The following is a 5,920-nucleotide window of genomic DNA, read 5'->3' on the forward strand; positions in this document are numbered from 1 at the left end:
CTACAACTTAGGCGTTCAAAGCTACTTCTCCAATTTAGGTGTTCAGAGCCGCCTTGCTCATTTTAGGCGTTCAGAGCCACTTTGCTTAGTTTAGGCGATCAAAGCCACTTTCCCAATCAGGCGTTCAGAGCCAACTTCCTTAGTTTAGGTGTTCAAAGCCACTAGGCGTTTAGAGCCACTTTGCTCAGCTCCACCTTCCATAGTTTAGGTGTTCAGGGCCACTAGGCATTCAAAGCCACTTTGCTTGGTTCCACCTTCTTCGTAGGCATTCAGAGCCACCTTCTTCAAATTAGGTGTTCGGAGCCACCATGTTTAGTTTAGGCATTCAAAGCCACCTTTTTCAGTTTAGGCATTTAGAGCCATTAGGTGTTCAGAGCCACTTTGTTCAGTTCCACCTTCCTCAGTTAGGTGCTCAGAGCCACCTTGCTATAGTTTTAGGTGTTTAGAGCCACCTTCCTTAGTTTAGGCATTCAGAGCCATATTTTCTAGTTTAGGCATTCAGAGCCATCTTCCTCAGTTAGGCATTTAGAGTCACCACTTTCCTCAATTTAGGCATTCAGATCCATAGGTGTTCAAAGCCACCTTACTTAGTTTAGGTGTTCAGAGTCATCTTCTTTAGTTTAGGCATTTAGAGCCACCTTCCTTAGTCAGTCTTTCAGAGCTACCTTCGTTAGTTAGGCGTTCAAAGCCATATTTTCCAGTTTAGGCATTCAGAGCCACCCACTTTAGTTCGAAATTTAGAGCCACCTTCTTCGGTGAGGCATTCAAAGCCACCCACTTTTAGTTCGACCTTCAAAACCATTCCTCCCATAGGCATTCAAAGCCATCATTTTCATGAGTGTTTAGAGCCATTTCTCTTGTAGGCATTCGAAGCCACCTTCTTCAGTTAGGCGTTAAGAGCCACCCACTTTTAGTTTGACCTTCAGAACCATTCCTCCCATAGGCATTCAAAGTCATCATTTTCATGAGCATTCAGAGCCACTTCTACAGTTTTAGGCTTTCAGAGCCACCATTTTCATAGGTGTTTAGAGCCATATTTTTCATTTTATGCATTCAAAGCCACCCACTTTTAATTCGACATTTAGAGCCACCTTCTTCAATTAGGCGTTCAGAGCCACCCACTTTTAATCGACTTTCAGAACCATTCCTCCCATAGGCATTCAAAGCATCATTTTCGTGGGTGTTTAGAGACATTTCTCTCATGGGCGTTCAAAGACATTTCTCTCATAAGCGTTCAGAGCCATCTTCCTCAGTTAGGCGTTTAGAGCCACTTCTTTAGCTCAGGCATTCAGAGCCACTTCTATAGTTTTAGGCATTCAGAGCCACCATTTTCATAAGCCTTTAGAGCCATTCCCCCCACTGGTGTTCAGAGTCACCATTTTCGTAGGCGTTCAGAGCCATAGGCCTTTAAAGTCATTTCCTCATAGGCGTTCAGAGCCACCCACCTTTAGTATTGGCCTTTAGGGCCATTCCCTCCATTGGCGTTCAAAGTCACCATTTTCATAGGCGTTAAGAGCCATAGGCCTTTAGAGTCATTCCTCCCATAGGCGTTCAAAGCCACCCACATTTAGTATAGGCTTTTAGAGTCATCCCCCCCATAGGCGTTTAGAGCCATCGCTTTCTTTCATAGGCATCCACAACCATTTTCACCCTTTAGGCGTTCAAAGCCATCACTTTCTTTCATAGGTGTTTAGAATCGTAGGCCTTTAGAGCCATTTCTCCCATTGGAATCAGAGTAAGAGTTTTAGGCATTTAGAGCCATAGTTTAGTTGTCCAAAATTGTTTGTCTCAATCTTGGCGTTCAGAGCCACCTTTCAAGCATTCGGAGTCATGATTTTCTAGAGTTTATCCTCCTCTATTGTGTGTGATATAGCTATTTGAGCTCGTAGCAGGTGTCTTGATTGTATTATTAGATACCCTATGCCTTGTGTCCTCGTATGGTACACATATGGTTTTTTCTCTTTGTATGTTCGTTCCTATGCTCCTTGGTGGTTCAGATGCTGCTCAACTTTGACATTGATTTTCAAGTCACTTTTGGAGACATCTTAGAGGGAGTCTGAATCCATAACATAACTTTAGAGGCATTTTGAGAGCTACCATTCTCTTAGGATTTTTTTAATTTATTTATCTGATTTAATAATTTGAAGGTTATAGGACAATCTACCAATGAAGAAGTTTTTGGAAAATGTAGGACTTTTACGTGATATGCATGGATTCATTTTTTAAATTCAAAAAAGAGTTTTTCCGGTGGATGAGAAAATTAGGAGAGAGGAAGACTCCTCACATAGAAGGACTGCTATTTGCTATAAAAAGCTCTAACAAATGGGTGTAGGGCTGTAGGAAAAAGTATAAGGATTTTCGGAGGATTGTTTTCAGAGGGAGAGGAAGGAAGCATGCAAAGTAGAGGAAGAGGAAGGAAGCACGCAAAATAGAGGGAGAGGTCTGAGACCACACACGAGTGGGGATTTTTTTCTGCTGTGAGGAGGGTTTTGCTAGGTACGTTTGTTATAGACTCTTTCATCCCTATTATCTTCTTGTTATAAATTGATCTTCACTAGATTTCAGTTTCGCCTAGATGCTTGGGTTTAGAAGGACAGAGGTCGTATGTTTGTTGGCATTGGTCCAAGATTGCTTATATTGTTCTTATTGTTGGATTGCTTTTTTTTTTTTTTTGGAGTTCCCCAGTTTTGGTTTGAGAATGAGAGTTTCCGTTTTTTTAATTTTTTATTATTTACTATGCTTTACATAAGAATTGTGGTTGTCTTTGTTTGCTTGAATCCGCTTGTACTTCTCTCACTATTCCAAGCCCATTGAATAAGCATGAAATGTGGCATTACTATGTTCCTGTTTTTCCTTGTTCTTTTTTTTCCCTCTATGTTTTAGTCATTTCCTATTTCTGCACCTTCCCTTGTTTTTTTCTTCTTCTAGTAGTCCACTGAAAGTGCCAACCTGACCTCCTTGCTTAAGGCAGCCATCCTTATGGTTATCTATGGCTACAAAGATCAAGCAGAATAGAGATATGAATTTTTGGGTTTCAAACTCTCCCACTTGCCAATCTGGGAACGTATGTGGTAATGGAGTTTTGTGAGAGTCAAAATTTCAAAAACAACAACAACAAGGCTTTCCTTATGATGTGCAAAAAGCATTAATGCACATAAGGGGATGACTCATGATCTAGAGAAGTTGATCATTGATTTATCAAGGCTGGTGATTGAAATGGTAAAGCCCACTGTCGATATTCTATGGTTCACCTGGAGAAAGAAGCCCTTGAATGGTCAAAGGAGTTTTGTCGTGTCGTATGTTTATTTGTTATTGGGGCACATGATAAGTTGATTTAGAGCAACTTATTATCTATGATTTAACTTGATATTTCATTAGTTTAAGAGTAATTTTATCTTAGCAATGATTATTTTTATTGTTTTAGGTCTCAAATAGCCAAGAGTACGAAAAGGGAGCAATATGAGGCAAAATTGGAAGAAAAATATGAAGTTCGGTGAAAATGTGAAAATCGCCATGGCGGGAGCTCTCAAGCGCCACAGTGGCCTCTTACGTGACAATTTGTGTAACTTACCTAAGAGGAAAGCGCTGCGGCGGGAAGGACTTAAGTGCCGTGGCTCACGCATGTGGAAAATCATAGTTGGGGACTCGAGATAAAACCGCCGCGGAGGGAGGAACTTCTCCGTTGTGGTGCCCAAATGAATTTCAGAAATCCTCAGGACCCGAGACTAAAGCGCTACGGTAGGAGGCATTGAGCCTCACGACCCTATGTTTAAAATTTGAAAATTATTCGTTCTTATCTGATTCTATTTAGATCTGAATTAGGTGGGACGTCAGTTTACGATACCAGGGCTATAAATAAACGGAAGTAGGGTTTATTTGAGGGAGCTTAGAGAGCTGGGAGAGGATGGAGTTTAGAGAGCTGGGAGAGGAAGGAGCTTAGAGAGCTGGGAGAGGAAGGAGCTTAGAGAACAAGAAGGGGATTTTTAGATTTCCTTCTATTTTTCTGGTTTATTCTTCCCTTTTCTTTGTGATTGTAATTCAAGATGTTTGTTCTTCATCTTGACATGAACTAATTTCCTTTGTCTAGGGGTGAGATGTAGCTTAATCACGATTTATGTTTTTGATTAGTTTAATTTAATTCTCTGTTTTGCATCAATTTATTTGTGAATCTATTTTACACTTAATGCTCTCAATTCTTAAGGGCCCAAGTTTTGATTGAATTTATGATTTAGGTTGATAATGAGAGTTAGAATCTAAATTAGATCCATAGAATAGATTACGTTAGAATGAATGAATAGTAGAGATACATTACCATGTTCTAAGAGATTAATAGTTAAATCTATAATAATTCCATAAATCTTAATTACTCCTTTAGACTTAAATTCACATAGAGATATGCTGGGTTAGTAATTTAAGGAGCAATCTGATATATTTTGAGAGAAAATATTGGTTGGCTTAGGGAATTAGATCTCCAAATAAAGCATAACATAAATTAGGTTAAGCAATCAATTGCATGAAAGCGTTTGTAGTGAAATCAAAAGCCCTAGATCGTTTAAATTATAAGAGTTTGAATTTATTTTCTTTGATTGTTTAAGTTACCTTCTTTTTCAACTTTAAAAATTTAGTTGATCAAATAGCAAGTGAGAATAATAAAATTTAGTAATTATAGCATAGTCTTCATGGGTTCAATAATCCGTACTTAGGTACAATTATATTACTTGAACGATTCGTGTACTTGCGAACTAGCACATCAAGTTTTTGGCGCTGCTGTTGGGGACTATTTGTTACTAATATTAATACCAGTTATTTCTTTGCTAATTTGATTTATTTTGTTTTTATTCATACTCACTTGTTTTTCTCTTTTTAGGTTTTCTTAGTGTATGAGACGTACAAGGAGTTTGGACTTAGTACCAATCGACCTTGATATCAACAAAACACTACGAAAGTTAAATCGGAAATGCAAGCAACAAGTAATTCAAGAGGTTCCTGCAATGGGGGATGAAAATCATGGTGATAATGGAGTCCCAAACAGGGCACTCAAGGATTATTCTGTTCCTAATGTGGGTGTCTTAAGCATTCAAAGGCCACCCATCCAAGCTAACAATTTTGAGATCAAACTAGCAATTATTCAAATGATTCGATCTTCGGTTCAATTTGGAGGATTGGCCAATGATGATCCTAATCTACATATTGCAAATTTCTTAGAAATTTGTGATACCTTCTAGCATAATGGTGTGATCGATGATGCAATAAGACTTCGATTGTTTCCATTCTCTCTAAATAACAAGGTTAAGGCATGGTTAATTTCATTACCTCCGGGGACAATCACTACATGAGATGGACTGGTTAACGCTTTTCTTACTAAATACTTCCCACTGGCAAAATCTATAAAGATGAGGAATGATATAACTAACTTTTTACAGCAAGATCAAGAGTCTCTTTATGAAGCTTGGGAGAGGTTCAAAGATCTTTTAAGAAAGTGCCCACACCATGACCTACCAATGTGGATGCAAGTGTAAATGTTCTATAATAGTTTTCATCCTAATACTTAAACCATGGTGGATGTAGCAAAAGGAGGAGCTTTTATTAATAAGACACTGGAGGAGGGATATCAGCTTATAGAAGTGATGGCTAGCAACAATATCTTGAAGTTTACGGATAGAAATGCATAAAAGAGGACAGTTGGGGTTCACAATATCGATGCTTTTAATAATTTGGCTGCTTAAGTTGCAATTTTAAATAATAATTTTAAGAAACTGAATGTTTCTGCTGTTTCTAATTTAGTTTGTGAAAATTGTGTAGGTAATCATCCTAGCTTAAAGTGTCAAGTTAGAGGCCCATATGAAGCAAACTCATCCAAACAAGTGAACTATGTGGCCAATAATCAACATCAATACAATTCCAACTCCAACTATTTCAA

At 38.5% G+C, this 5,920-nt stretch overlaps 1 non-coding gene across 1 annotated transcript; it reads right to left on the reverse strand.

Moving 5' to 3' along the window:
* Positions 1-5,390: 5,390 nt before the first annotated feature.
* Positions 5,391-5,497, reverse strand: LOC132253862 (small nucleolar RNA R71). The gene has a single exon (XR_009465776.1). It is a non-coding gene; the product is annotated as a small nucleolar RNA R71 (small nucleolar RNA).
* Positions 5,498-5,920: the final 423 nt, after the last annotated feature.

Source organism: Vitis vinifera, chromosome 5, assembly GCF_030704535.1.
Source record: "Vitis vinifera cultivar Pinot Noir 40024 chromosome 5, ASM3070453v1".
Lineage (NCBI taxonomy): Eukaryota > Viridiplantae > Streptophyta > Magnoliopsida > Vitales > Vitaceae > Vitis > Vitis vinifera.